This window comes from Martes martes (assembly GCF_963455335.1).
Source record: "Martes martes genome assembly, chromosome: 4".
NCBI classification, from domain to species: domain Eukaryota; kingdom Metazoa; phylum Chordata; class Mammalia; order Carnivora; family Mustelidae; genus Martes; species Martes martes.
Genome location: NC_137891.1, coordinates 126,006,760 through 126,022,782, shown reverse-complemented (window position 1 = coordinate 126,022,782; position 16,023 = coordinate 126,006,760).

Below are 16,023 nucleotides of genomic sequence, written 5' to 3'. Positions count from 1 at the left end.
AAAAGATCAAGAGTACTCTTATCTTGAGGGACACTGAGAAAAGTATACAACTGTTGAATTATTATATAGTACACCTGAAAATAATACAACACTATATGTTAATTGTACTTCAATTAAAAAGAAACACACACACACACAAACCACTTCACGTCAGTCTTGTTACCTGTGATCTTGAGGGTTTGGGTGCCATGCAGAGGCTGGGACCCTTTATCATAGAACTACAAATATGTGCCTGTCCCAGAAGACAGAAAAGCTATAGGAAGAGCTAGGGAAAGGGGGAGCAGCTGGAGACCTAGTATGTGCCTCCTGCTGAGGTGAGCCAGATTATCAGCATCAAGGCAAGTGGGCTCTGGAATGGCTGCTTCTTCCCCTCCACCCTCTAGATCTCCTACCAGAATCGCTCTGGTGGCCTAACTGACCCAGAAACAGGAAAGGGATTTTTGGAAAATGTTTAGTCTAGCCAAGCTGATATATTACAGAGCCATCTCAATGCACTGCTAAGATACTTTTTGACAAGAGTAATATATGGCTAAAATAATAATTCTACCTTGTTGAATACCTACTGTGTAAACATTTCCAGTCCACCTAAAATATGTGTTTTGCAATTTTCTTTGGTGTGAAGCTATTGTGGACAAACTGTTTTTTCATTTATAAATGTCTTCATTTCTCCACCACTCTTTAAAAGCAGTATCACTGAGCATAATGTTCTAGCATGACATTTAATTGATATTAGCCAATATCCTAACACTGTCTTCTGCCTTTCATTCTATTATTCATCTAACTGCTTTTTGGTCATTTCTTTGTTTCCGTTATAGAATGGGGGTCATGTTGTAAATGGAAGTGGAATTCTTTTTATCAGGCTTCATTTTTCTTCCTTTTTTTTTTTTTTTTTTTTTTGTGTTTGGATCTGAGGATTGGTCTATTTCAACAATTCTGGTAAGCATTTTATCCTTAATTTTTTAAAATAACACTTCTTTTCCCATTTTCTCTATTTTATATTTTTGAAATTACCTTTAGACACATATCTCACTTTCTTCTGTGTTTCAACCTTTCTCTCATGATAACATCCCCTTCTTTGGCCTGTATTCTTGCTAATTTATTCACATGCATTTTCTAGGGCCCGGTCTCTTCATCTCTGTTTTGCTGTTTAATCCTTCCACTGAATTTTTTATTTCAACCTTAATACCACTCATTTCTAGAATCCCCAATTTAGTTCTTTTCAAATCTCTTTATAATTGTCTATTTTCTATGTTGATGTCTTAGGTTTATCTTTTATTTCTTAAAACATATTAAACATATTTCTTATATATTCTGCAGTGGATAACTTTAGTTTCTTCAGTGCTCGAGGCTCTACTTCTATTGTCTGTTGTTGCTACAGGTGGGGTTCTCTGAAAGCAGATGCTGAGATTGAGGCCCAACTTTTTTATTATGGGTCAGTTTGTGTGAAGAGCAGGGAAAGGAGGTCAAATTGCAGGGCAGCCTCCATACAAACATCTGCCAACATGGTGAGTAGTTGGGGAGCAAACATAGTCCTTTGGAGTCAGCTTGGGCAGAAATGGCTGGGCCTTAATATCCCCACCTTGCTCCGTCACCAGATGTGAGCTGCTCAGGAGGGGTGTGCCTTTGAACAAGGCTACTCTCGAAAGCTAAGATGGATCCTCAAAGAAGCTGTCTGCCAACCTCATCCTTTGCAACTGGGCAGCATGACCTTCCTTCAGGGAGTTCTGGGCATCTCCCTGTCTGTCCCACTTGCTTTGAGTAGTTTTCACTCATGTTGCCTAGTTAATTTGTATTTTGTTATTTTTCACAGTGAATGCCCAGTTCCCTTGGATCTTTAAATGAAGGCATTATTTCAAGTGTGAGTGAAGTTTCTTTAGTTCTATAGAAGTTAAATGCTTGCTTTTAGTAGTCACCCAGGTACACAAGCAACTTGGAACTATTTAGATTTTTGCCAAGCCACAAAGTTTTCTCACATTTCCAATACAAAAACACATGAGCCCTGAATTTTGGTTATAAATTTCCAGAGTAGGTTATTTTTTTCCCTCCAACAAAGGGCATTGTTCTGATACTCCCTTGTGAATGGTGGGTTTCTCATTTATATTGTTTCCCTTTAGATTTGCAGACTTTATGAGATTGTCTCCTATAAGATTTTTTACTTTCAATGGGCCTAACCTTTTAGTCTTCATTTTGTATCTCAGTGCCCCAAAGCTATCAAAGTGAGTTTAAATTATTTAGTGTTTATTTAAAATCCTCAACTTTCTTATTTTCACATAATTTCTGGTCCCTCCCTGTGTGTTTTCTTCCACACACCTCTCATTCTCCATTAGGAGAATCATTTAGCGAGAATCATCATTGACTATAATGCTGGAAACAATATTATCTCTACACTCTTTTCAAATAAAGATTGGTATAGCTCAGATATTACAACTTAAAAACCCAAGATAATGTAATTCTAAAGTGTCAAATATATGTTTCCCATAATTTTAATTCAATTAGTTAAGACAATAATATATTTTGATTATGATAACAATTTTCTAATCATATAAAACTGCTTTATTTACAAATGACAACACATTTTTCACCAGGTCAACACCAGCTAATTGATGTAATTCCCAGTTTGGGCATTATTTTTCATCAGCTACCTTACTTTGAATTTTATCATTTCCGTATCTCATCACTGAAACTATTTTCCTAATTCACTGAATTAGAGCATGTGTTTTATATTCTGTATGTTCTAAATATTTTTCCTATTGAGATCTTAACAGAGAGCTACCTGGTGGCTCTTTAATCAAAAGAAATCTTTAATCAAAATGTAAAAAGCCTGTGGTTTGTTTTCTAGATGTTACACCTATATGATATGGCAAAAATCACTCTACCACCTTAGAGCCTTATGCCACTTTTATTAAACAGGACTAATTGCACAGATGTATAGCTCATATCTTGCACTAAAAGCTAGGTATTAGCTAAATTTGTGTATTATTAACTCTATTGGACAAATAACTGTAGATAGTAACCAAAGAAAGAGATAAAGGCTAAGTAAATAATAAATATAGGTTACTCAGTGCCTTTCTGCAGAATGACATCACCTGCGAAACTGTGTTACCTGTGCATATCAATTGGCCTCTAGGCATGCCCGAGGTCTGGAAGATTCTGTATTTTCCTTGTCCTCCCCTCCTAACTTTATCGACTATTGTTTTCCTTTGCACTGAGTTGAAAGGACTGCCACCAATAAACACATCCAGCATTTCTTTTGTACTTACCAATTAGAGATAGAAGGGAGAAGTCTCAGAGTTTAATTTATTATCTTGCTGGCTGATTTCTCATTAGGCTTTTTTCCTTTTCAGGAAGTGTCTGGATATAACTCAGTAGGTGGACTACTGACTATTAGCATGGCCGGTAGCAGAGTATTATTATATTAATGCTATGAACAGTTTCCTGATTCTAGATATGAAGGGAAAAGAGGGATCACTTGTTGGTGTAAGGTTAAGGCAGAGGCATCACGGGCATATTGCTAAATTTTATGCAGAATATTTTGACTTTTGAAAAATCACTTAACCTCTGCTTTAGTTTCTCTAGTTGTAAAGTGGGGTGTTGAAGAGGTTATACAATTAATATTTCTAAAGTATTCTTAAAATGAAAAATGCTATGCAGGTGTTAATTATCTTGTCATGTTATTATTAATAGTAATTTAGGTAATACATTTTAAAACACAACCATCATGCCATTTTGCAGCCCAGTGAGCTGTTTTCCCTGAACAGCAGGCATATTAGTATAATATGGATTTTAACATTTATAAAACATCTCCTTTATAATCTCTAGAGGTAATCGTATCTAAACAAGTTGTAGGATTACATTACATTAAGAGGGGAAAAAAAAACCCTAAAACAGATAATAATACATGCACCGTAAAAAACACACTGGAAGAAAACACGCTGGCTATGTGTGTGCACGCACATATGTGTTCTGTGCCAACCAAGACAGACAAGGGCTGGAGGAATATTATCTTAATGAAGGAAACAGGTCGGTGATCTCCAGTTTATTTTGACAAATTCTACTTTCTTTTTACTTTTTTTTTTTTTTTTTTTTGGACAAATTCTACTTTCTTCTGTCAATTCTCTTCCCCGGAGACAGAACAGGAAGAGAACTTCAAATAGCTTTACTGGTTTGTGCAGTCAATAAACAGAACATACGGGAAGATAATGCCACAGGGTATTAACAGCTCGTGGGTCACGTAAAGAAGAAATTTCTATGCATAGCTCTTGCATTCGTGTTCTCCAGAGAAACAGGATCAACAGGATCCACACACATGCACACACAAACATATACGTACATATACATATACACGGAGAGGAAGCGGGAACAGAAGAGGAAGAGGGAGAAGGAGAAAGAGAGAGATTTGTTTTAAGAATTGGCTTTCACTTACATATTTATGGAGGCCTAGAAGTCCAATGATGGATCTGTGTCCTTTCAGGTTCCTAGAAAACCAAGAAAGCCAGGACGTAATTCAAAGTCCAAAGATTTGAGAAGCCAGAGCGCTGATGCCAGAGGACAAGAGATGTATGTCCCAGCTCAAACGAAAGAGCAAACCGGCGCTTTCTCTGCCCTTTTATTCTATTCAGGCCCTCAATGTATGTAATGACATCCACCCACACTGGTGAGGGTAATATTCTTTACTCCATCTATTGATTCAAATGTTAATCTCTTCCAGACACACCCATAGTTAAAGTTTGACCACTATCTGGGCATCCCTTAGTCCAATCAAGTTGACACATAAAATTAACCTTCACACTCTGTTATAGACATTAAGAAAAAATTAAAAGTAGCTAATATTCAGGGGAGTCATGTGCTTTCTGTATCTGAGAAGAAATACCCTTGGATCTAAGAAGAAATGCCCCTTCTTAGAATTCCAAAGGACATGTAGTGGGTAGGCTATGGGAGGGACCTTGAAAAATTTATCAGACACTTCTCATCAGAAGGGTATAGATTTGTGTAGATTAAGATTTGTATAGGTTAAGATACATGGGTAAATACTTACGGAATGTCACTAGAACCAAATACAGAACCCAATACATCAAGCTTCCCCTTAGATGAATTGTTGCCTTCTATGTCCTCATATAATATTTATTTGAAGCACAAATTTTTTTTTAAAGATTTTATTTATTTATTTGACAGAGAGAGAGAGAGAGATCACAAGTAGGCAGAGAGGCAGGCAGAGAGAGAGGAGGAAGCAGGCTTCTCGCTGAGCAGAGAGCCCGATGCGGGGCTTGATCCCAGGACCCTGGGATCATGACCTGAGCCGAAGACAGAGGCTTAACCCACTGAGCCACCCAGGCGCCCCTGAAGCACAAATTTTTATTCCTAAGATCCTGCTCTATGCTGCTAATCATGATTGTCCTTATGGAAAAATAAAAGATTATATGATATGGATCTTAGCCACAAGCTCCTTACTGCCTAGCAGTGGAGATGAAATATGTGGATAAATTATTGTGTGGTTCGGACGCTTGTTTTCAAAACCTCCCATATCAGGTAACTTTTGTTGTATAATAAATTACCCCAAAATGCAGTGGCTTAAGATATCAGCCATTTATTTAACTCAAAATTCCAAGGATTGAAAATTTTAGGCTAGATTTAGCTGATCTAGACCAAGGATAATTCATGCATCTGTAATTTGCTTTAACCACAGTTCTTCTCCACAAGAAGTCTTGTCCTCCAGCTGGCCAGCCCAGTCTTTTTCATGTGGTAGAGTGTTGCAGAAGCATAAAGAAAGAGACAAAATGAAAAGTGTTAAGCTCTCTTCAAGCCTTTGGTTGTGTCACATTTGCTATTCTCCTATTGGCAAATATAAGCTAAATGGCCAACCAGATTCATCTCTTAATGCAAGGAGCCACGATGTAACATTACAAGGGCATAAAGGAAGGTAGGGAGGAATCTGAAGCCATTATTGTATAATTTACCAAGACTATAGAAGAAAAATGGACTCGCCTTGGAATGTCAGATGACATTGCCAAGAACTTCGCCCATCAAAAACATACTTGCATAAATTAATGTAGTTCCTCTTCCTTAGATCCCTTCCTCCTTGAGATTACAAGAGATTTCCAGGGTGTATAATCATGGCACAAGGGTTATTTCTTGTTGCTATCTCCAACAAGTTTTCTGGATTTGGAACTAAGTTGTACTTCCCTGAAGTTAGAGAGTGTCCACAAGCTGTTTCTTCCAAAATAGTTGGCCTGCATCAACACTGAATACAGCTTCCACACACAAAGCTTCTCTTCCTTCCGAGGGTTGACTCTTGGATTATATCATTGCAAGGTAGATAGAGATGAGCTCCCTGCTCTGATTGCTGTCTCTGTTTTTTGCTGCAAAATTCTTGAAGTTGCAGGTGAAAAGAGACCACTGTCTATGCTACTTCAGAAAAGGATGTTTAAATCTTAATTCCCAAATTGGTGCTTGTACTTCCAATGTGATAACTTTTTATATTTACTTACACATGCGTATCACCAGAAAGCAAACCTACTCTCTCAGAATTTCAGAGATATCATGACTTTTTTTTTTTAACAATTGTAATTTCTAGCTAAAGTTCAGGAATGTCATGATGGTTTTATCTTAAGTGCCCTATTGCTCTGACCTGTGTCTAGACCTGGTATGGGATCATTCTGGGTCATCCCTATAGGTTGTTTGTTTGTTTGTTTGCTTGTTTCTCATTGACTGGCCTGAAAAAAACAGTATTTTAGGAATGATCAAAACTGGTTGATAATTACAATGAAGACTTTGAACCCAAAGGAGAGTGTGTGTCTACAGGAAACCCATCCAGCTACATTGAAGTCTGCTTTTTTAATAACTGAATTCAGAGATGATGTGATCTTGTTCATTCTTCCCCAAATCTCCCCGGGATTCCAAAGCCTGCTTTCCAGATCTTCCCAGTAGCTTCCATTACGTCAGTATATGTCCCTATACCTCTTACAGCCACAAAACCAATTAATATAAATATCCATATCATTAACCACCCAATGCTATACAAGTATAATGGGTTAAGTTTTGCAGAAGAGCTCATAGCAGAGAAAATTGTTCATGGTAGAAATAGATTATTTGAAACTGGAGAAATCAGGAAAGAGTTCATGAAAATTGTTATTTCATTTGTTTTTGGCTTGGAGGACGTAGGGATGTATAATCTTTGGTTATAAAGAAGAGGGAAGAGGGCATCCCTTGAGTAGGTAAGTTTAAGCTATTTGGACAGAAGAAAGTTTTGGAATATTTTGGAATACCTAGTTTTTAAAGGGATAAAGCAGGTGATAATTATTGCAGTATTACGTAGCAAAACCTCTTGTAGTACTTTGAATGGTAGCCTAAGAAGCTGAACTTTTTCCAAAGGGAATGATGATAGCAACAAGATCAGAAATATGGTTTAGAAATATAAATTTATAAATAGCTTGAAGACTGTACTGGACAAAGCCTGTGGATGACTTGGAATTGAGCTTTAGGAAAATTATAAAGATAATTCAGGCAAAAAACTTTTTGGTTCCCTTATTTATTTAATGGGAAGAAGAATGTTTCCTTTACTTACCTTAAGTCGTGAATAAAATATTTTACTTCTGGCACCTAACATTGTGCTTGGCACAATGATAATGGTAAGTTGCTACTTGAGGTTTCAAATCACCCTAAACAGAATGCAAATCTTATTTCCAAAAAAGTCGTTTAAATTTCTTAAAGGGAAACTCTTTCTTTGACCTTAAAGGACTTCTTTTGCTTTTTGTCCTTTATTTTTGACACAATTTTAAGTTCTTAGAAAATACTGGCTGAATGGAAATATGAAACCATGTACCACACAATTTTTAAGCAAAAGTATCCATAATTTGACACCAATTCAGATTATTCCAATTGTGAGCCACATACACTTTAAATATTTTAATCTGTGCTACTATATGGATTTTCTAAAGCCCTCCATTGTTGAAATCACCTCACAAATTTAGACATTAGATAAAGTCAAAAGAAGTTCCTTAACTGCCTCATTCCAGCGCTGATCCAAATTTCAGAGTCCATTGTAGTTCATTTCATCCCAGGCCTTCTGCATAGGTTCAGCAGAAGTGAATTATCTGCAGGAAGTCAAAATATAACCCCACATCCTTCAGCACATGTCAGAAACTGGTCTGGCCTGTTTCTTTATGCTCTCTCATCTGCCCTGACTTTTGAGACCCTATCGGTGCTTCCAATTTGTCTTGCTTCTTAGATCCTTGCTTAGGTGCACTTTTGTGACTTTGTTTTGTTATGTCATTTGCATACCATTTGCTTTTTGCTCTCTTTCTCTGAGCTTCACAACTATTATTCTTACTTCCTTCGGACACCCCAGATGCATATGCCCCTCACAGGTTGGAACATGGGGTAACAGAATCAGAGACCGTTAAAGACTTGGATCTATGTTAGAGCAAGAAATAGGAGAGGTGCTAGAATTAAGAGCTGAGGCATTGGGCCACCATGGGTGCCAGTGGAACTCCTAGGTGGCAGGATACATTGACAGAAAGCTTGGCATAGGCGACGTGCCTCAGAGGTTGTTTCTTATTGGTTTTGTATACTCTGGGCACTGGATTGTTGATTGTGATCATAATTCAGAGCCTACCCATACTAAATATGGCTATCTTAGGTTTGTGTATGTAGTCCAAATGTTTAGCAGACTCATTTGCCTACAGAGACCATGCAGTTATCATCAATAAATAAAATGGGTGTTGTGTCAGAGCAAATGGCAAGTGGAGAGCACTGAGATGAACCAAGAGGACAATGCCATGGAGATCTGCCAGCCTCTACTCAGCTCCAGCTAAGAGTTCCACAAGGAAATATAATTCAGAATATACTTAATTTTTGAATTTTTCAAACTAAGATAGAAACCTGCCATTTCATATGCCTTAAGTATATTTAAGAGACTGTAGGACCAGCATTCTCTATGAACTCTCATCCAAAATAATAAAGAAAAGGAGTGGAATTTTACAAAAAATGATACTCTATTAATAATTGGGGATATTAAAATTAAATTCTGTAGAATTTATTCAACAGTGTAAGCATGAATATATTTATAAAAATTATCAATATTATACTGTGGAATTTGTTTTTTAATGCCAATTATTTTATCCCATAATGGAATAATATTTGGGAAATGTTAATATAATTTATTTTTTTCCCTCCTAAATAGTTTTCCTCTGTAGTGTTCTCTTAAGGACAAGCCAAGAGGCTTAACTCTGGGAAAGATGGATATACCAATTAGAACAATAAAATCATTACTAGGTTTTGACTGTCAAATTAATCACTGAAGTCACTAAGAATTTCTGAATCCTTTGTGAGACAATATTCTGGAAAGCCAGGCATTACTGAGAGAAAAGAGGATTTTCTAAATTCCTTAAGCTCCCATTAACATATCAAGAGCCAGTTTTGATAGAGTCAAGCTTGAATAGTTAGTTTTATTCTAAGCCACATAGAGAGACAGAGAACTCTGGATATGATGTAATAGAAGTCCAACCTGCCAAAATGGGATGTGGGAAGTTGTCAGAGTAGGAAGTAAGAGAAATTCTGCTAAACTTTTAGTGAAGGGAAGTAGGAGCTAGTTTAACATTTTTCTTCTTCTTCTTTTTTTTTTTTTTTAATTTTAAAGGGTTTTTATTCACTTGAGAAAGGGAGACAGACAGAGAGAGAGCATAAGCAGAGGGAGAAGGAGAAGCAGACTCCCCACTCAGCTGGGAGCCCAAGCATGGGGCTCAACATGGGACTCCACATGAAGCTTGACATGGGGCTCCATTTCTGGACCTGGAGATCATGACCTGAGCCGAAGGCAGACACTTAGCCCTCTGAGCCACCCAAGTACCTCTTGTTTAACATTTTTCTAAGGGAATCCTCAAGATTATGAGTATATGAGAGAAATATCGATTAAGACAGAGAAATCTGGGAAAGGACAAAATCTTCCTTTAATAGTACCACATTATTTTGGTACCATATCTAACCTAGCAAAAATTTTGCAAAGGCTTATGTACTTCAGGTAAATAATCAAAGAGTAGCATTCCAGTTTCCTCACAGCCTGCATAGGTAGAATTTCAATGTAGAAGATATAAGAGGATCAGAAGATTGATCTTTTTGTGATCCAGATGAAGAACTCATGGTGTAAAAGGTTCATGAACAGAGGCAAAGGGCCACCAGCTTGAACTTCCACAGCAGATATCTGCAGAACATCACTCTTCTGCTGGCTGGCATCTTGGATAGTTTGGAGGGGGCGAGGGGAAAAATCTTCAAAAGACTAAGCTTTTACCTACAACAAATGGAGTCTATCCAAAGAGACTGAGTTGACTGTTAAGATCTAGAGCTATTTGCACTTGGTAATTTTCAGTCTTAAGTCCTTTCATCACTACCCAGTGGGTCTGGAACTTACAACCCCAATTAAATAGTTGAAGGTAGTAGTTATTTTCTTGTTCACCTTAAAAATTGTTAATTACTGACTGACTTTACCGTATCTTTAAGGGATTAGAGAATTTAGGGTTAATGCAATTGTTTCTGGTGGGAAATTTAGTATATTTCTCCTTTTTTTTTTTTTTTAACACCTGTTTGTCTTATGTTTTGCAGTTGTGCCCAATGCCAGTCTTACCTCATTTCTGCTTTGAGATACCAATGTCTAAAATCAAGGCATTTTGCACATAACTATATGACAAGAGCATCAGCAGAACCTCATTTTTTTTTTTTTTTAATTTGGAATGTGGAGAAAAACTTCACAAACAAGACGGACTTACAGGTCCCTGTTAGCATTTTCCCTCACCTGACTCAACCAAAACTGTTTGGTCCTGCAATATGGACATTATGATGCTTATATAGTGACAGTATGAAAAGGTTCTCTTATAGTAATAGCAGATTAAGAAATTTCTATGTTGTCAATTCCTGACTACTTTATGTAGTTGTTGTTAACATGACATGTGATTATGTTGAGGTTGGGGCTTGGGTGGGGAACAGTAGGATATTGGGATGTTTGAGAGAAGTGGCCCTTCAGAATTAGAAAATTGTCATAGTAGAGAAAATATGAGTGGAAGAAGAAAAAAAAAAAACAAGCAATGGGCAACCTGTATGAACAGACACTTTACATAAAAAAAATTAGAATGACCAAAGAAGGTGAAGAAAAAGACATTATTGGAACTAAAGTTGGTATGACAACTCTGAAGAGTGATTTTATGGAAAATAAGAGTGTGAATATGTGTGTACTCTATGTCACAAAATTTACATTGCCACCTATAGTACATATTTTAGAGACATTCACACATATGATTAGGGAGGCATATACAACATATTTTCATAATTGTTTCTATTAATAAGAAATTGGGGGAATATTTTCAAATTATGCAATGGAAAATTAATGTAAAACTCTAGATAGATAGGTCAATAGATTACTTTTTCCGTATATATATGTCAATGAGTATTTGTGTATATGTGAGTGTGATATATATGTGCATATATATGAAAATTTGACAAAATAGTAATAATTTCCAATTTTGAATTATTGGAACATGAGTGTAAATTATATAATTTTATTTAATATCTATTTTTTAATTCCTAAAGGTGATGGGTGGAATCAAATTTCTAATGTTTTTCAGCTTTGGAAAAAAAGAATAAATCAGGATTACATGCTTAGTATCTTCCATTTCTTTCTAAGGAAAATTAATCTTAAGATGTTTTTCAAGATAATCCATAGTAACAATAATTCTACTATTTTTTGTCCTCTCTCCCAAAGAAATTTGTCCCAAATTCCTTAAAAAGCAAAGAAAACGAATGTGACAGCTTTATCTCCACGCTTCGTCATAGGCTGGGGTAGCTGCTGGCATTCTCATTGGTCAGTAATTAGCTAAGGCAGCTCCTGCAAAGGTATATTCAAGTGACTGTGGTTCTGGATAGATGTAGTAGCCAGTCACCACTCAATAGCTTGCAAAAAACCACTTGTCTACATTTTTTTTTAAAGAGTTTATTTATTTATTTGACACACAGAGATCACAAGTAGGCAGAGAGGAAGGCAGAGAGAGAGAGGGGGAAAAGCAGGCTCCCCGCTGAGCAGAGACCCCTATGCAGGACTCCATCCCAGAACCCTGGGATCATGACCTGAGCTGAAGGCAGCAGCTTAACCCACTGAGCCACCCAGGCACCCCTTGTCTCTATTTTTTAAAATGTATTTGTTCCTGTTTCCATGATGTCTGTAAACTCATTCAGAATTCAGAGCACAAAAAAGAATATGGGTAAATGCCTTTTGGACAATAAAACTTTGAGAATTGTGTTCATGTGTCTATGTACTTCACACTTTACTTTAAAATACCTTAGAAATGTATGGAAGCAGTTGGGTTGCTAAGCTTCATGGGGTTGAGAACAGTGTATGCATCTAGTAGTGGTAGTTAATAAGTATTTGTGGAAAGAGGGAAAATGGTAGGAAATTTATTGTGAATAAATGTGGAGGCTAAAGTTAGATGTAGTCCAGCTAGCCTCATGTACAAAAAATGAATTGCCTTGTAGCTTTAAAGGGTAGCACCTACCTTAGGCAGCCATCTTGAAAATTTGTGTTTAAATTACTCTCAAGGTATGGACCTGGGAAAATTGGATGGGAGAGTGTTTGAAGGGAAAGTTGTTGGAAGAGATACAGAAGGGAGAAAAGATCATCTGGAAGCTCCCATAAGGCCAGTTAATTTTCATTTCATCTTATATCACTTAGTTATGGCAGGTGGTGATCCTCTTTTCCTTAAAAGAAAAACAAATTTTGGTTGTACTCCCTAATGAGTACAAGAATACACGTGCACACGTGTGCATGCACACACACACACACACACACACACACACACAGATGTGGGGTTTTGGGTACATGGAAGACAAGTGCCCTTATATTCAAGTGACATACCTCTCTATGGACTGAACTTTCAATTCTCATGTCACGATTCATTGTCTTTGGATAGAAACCTAGGAAAGTCAAATGTGAAGAAGGGACCATGGCTCCAAGGAGCACATTATTTTAATGCTGTATAGAATTGTGACTTCCTAAGCAGAAGGTCTTGTGACTCACACAATATTGGGCCTGAGTCACAAGGTCCAGGGCTTGCACATAGAGATTAGTGGCTACCAGTGTATATGAAACTTATTTGTTGCTCCTCTCCAAATATTCCTGGGATGAAAACAAACAAACAAACAAACGAACCAACATAAATGCGTTTCTTTAAAAGTAGGGTAATGCATTTTCCCATTGCATTGCTACACGAACTTGGAATGTGATTAACTGCCTCAAGAGACCCGAACATTCACAAATTCAAACTTCACAGCTCTGCTAATTTCTTCATTTTCATGTTTTCATCAGCATTATACTAAGGAGAAAAAAACAGTTACCATTATCCATATGAATGTCACTTCATTTTCCTTATTATAACTTCTTACTTAGTCCCTAACCTGTCATTAAAGTGAACTGAAATTGCACATGAATATAAAATAATCAGAAATCTAGGTGTGAAAAATTGGATAAAGGTTATTTTTCTTTCTAAACTCGACTTTTCGAAATAAGAATATTTTATATCTGTGTTTTCTCATGGTCTTTTTCCTTTTTGCTTGCTTGTTCAGTTAGTGGGCAGGCTGCTGAACAATGGGGCTTTTCCGTCTGAAATATAGGAATACCCTGTGATTCCCCGTCACTGAGATTTGCCTGCTACACTGAGTTTTAAAGAGCAACTTACCTTGACAGTGCCTGTTCCATATTAAATTTTATGTATAACAATTAAATTCCCTTCTGAGCCATCTGGTTTATTGGTTCTTTGAATTGATATTTTTCAACTTGTCCTCCCAATTTACCCATAGTGGGATCAGATTCTCTCACTCAGTTTTTCATAAATGCCCTGCACGTAACCAGTCCAGCAAACTCCCTGCTAATGGGGCTGTAATGTGACTCATATGTTTAAAGCTAAATATCTGTACATTAGACCTCCCGAGGAAGCATGCACGTCTCTAGTTCTGTTCACTCAAGTGAGTTGGGTCATGATACAATTTTCGGAAAAATTACATTGCTGGAAACGAGTTTGACTTTGAAGTTAGTTCCTCCTGGGTTTTTCGGTTATAATGGTACTCTGATAAGAATCCTCTGCTATACGTGTTATAAATATCCTTCATTAAGTCTTTAAACTGAAGATAGTTAGTTCTCTTTTTATGTTTATTTACATAAAAAATAAAATCATTTTTAAATGGGTGACAGAAAGAAAATCAGCATTTCCTTCAAGCTTTTATTTTAGGAGTTTCTTTAGGTCATCAAATAGAGGGAAAATATTCAAGTGCAAAAACCAAATTATTTTCTGATTAAATTTATATAATTTCTTATTCCTCATACACGTAAGCTAAATAATAGAGTGTATAGCATAAATAATATATCAATTCAATTAAAAGGAAAGCTAGCTGGACCTTCATGTTAGCAAAACAACTGGTCGGAAGTTTAATATTTCATTAAAAATAACTTTAAAACAAAACTTCAGGTTTTAATTTTTGTGCCATGTAATTTAAATGCTAACAAAAGAAAATCAGTCCTATTCTACTTAATTCACAGTCTTCAAATGTGTTATATTTTAGCTAATTCTTTTATCAACATTTAAAACAATTATAAAATGCAAAGAAAAATAATCATTTATATTCACAGACTACCTGGAATTAACAACTGTGAATTCTGTGTCATATTTTATTTCTGCTTTTAGTAAGATGTTGCATATAATATAAATATAAATAATATACAATTTATATATACATGTTATGCATACATTTTGAGGCACTATCAATGAATGACATCAACAAAAATCTTTTCCATCTTGGAAATTATTTCCAGTAGGGAGGAGACAGAAAATAAGCAGTAAGTGTAATAAATACATAAATTATATAGTATCCTAGAAGGCTATAGATTCTATCAGATAAAAGATGAGATATACTTACACACAAAAAATTCACATTATTAACTCAGGCTTCTTACATAAAATCTGTCTGTATTAGTAGGGATAATCATAGTATCTACAATGTAGATATGGTGTAGTATATAGAAACTGCTTGTACTAAGAATCTTAAAATTGTACTTTATGTGGGTTAATAGAGTTTGCATACATGTAAAATGCTTACAAGAATAATGTAATAAAGAGTCAAAGAATGTCAAGATTATGATATTACTAATAATATTAACATCATTGTATTATCATTATTATTACATTAAAGAGTCCATTTTCTAGGTCTTAGGTTATTTTCTGGGTAAGTTATGCAGTTGCTTCTATTGTACATTGCTTGCTCATCTGCTTTGCCCGTTTCCTATTTGAATGCTTCCTATTTGTATTTATTAGAGTCACACATTTTGTCAATATCTTCTAGTCTTTTGTCATTTAAATTAATATATGGCTCAAAGGGACACATGCAACTCAATGTTTACAGCATTATTATCACAATAGCTGAATTATGGAAAGAACCCAAACGTCCATTGACTGATGCATGGGGGAGGAAGATGTGATATATACACAACAGAATATTACTCAGTCATAAAAAATAGTGAACTCTTACCATTTGCAGTGATGTGGATGGGACTGGAGAGCATTATGCTAAGTGAAATAAGTCAGAGTAAGACAAATACCATACAATTTCACTCATATGTGGGATTTAAGAAACAGAACAAATGAACATAAGGGAAAGAAAAAAAAAGGAGAGGAGGAAACCATAAAAGAGACTCTTAACTACAGAAAACAAACTGAGGTTGCTGAAGGGGAGGGAAGTAGGAGGATGAACTAATGGGTGATGGGTGAGCACTTGTCTGATGAGCACTGGGTATTATATGTAAGTCATGATTCACTAAATTTTACTCCTAAAACAAATGTTACGCTATATGATAACTAACTAGAATTTATTTTTTATTTATTTATTTTTTAAAAAAAGATTTTATTTATTTGACAGAGAGAGATCACAAGTAAGCAGAGAGGCAGGCAGAGAGAGAGAGGGGGAAGCAGGCTCCCTGCCAAGCAGGGAACCCGATGC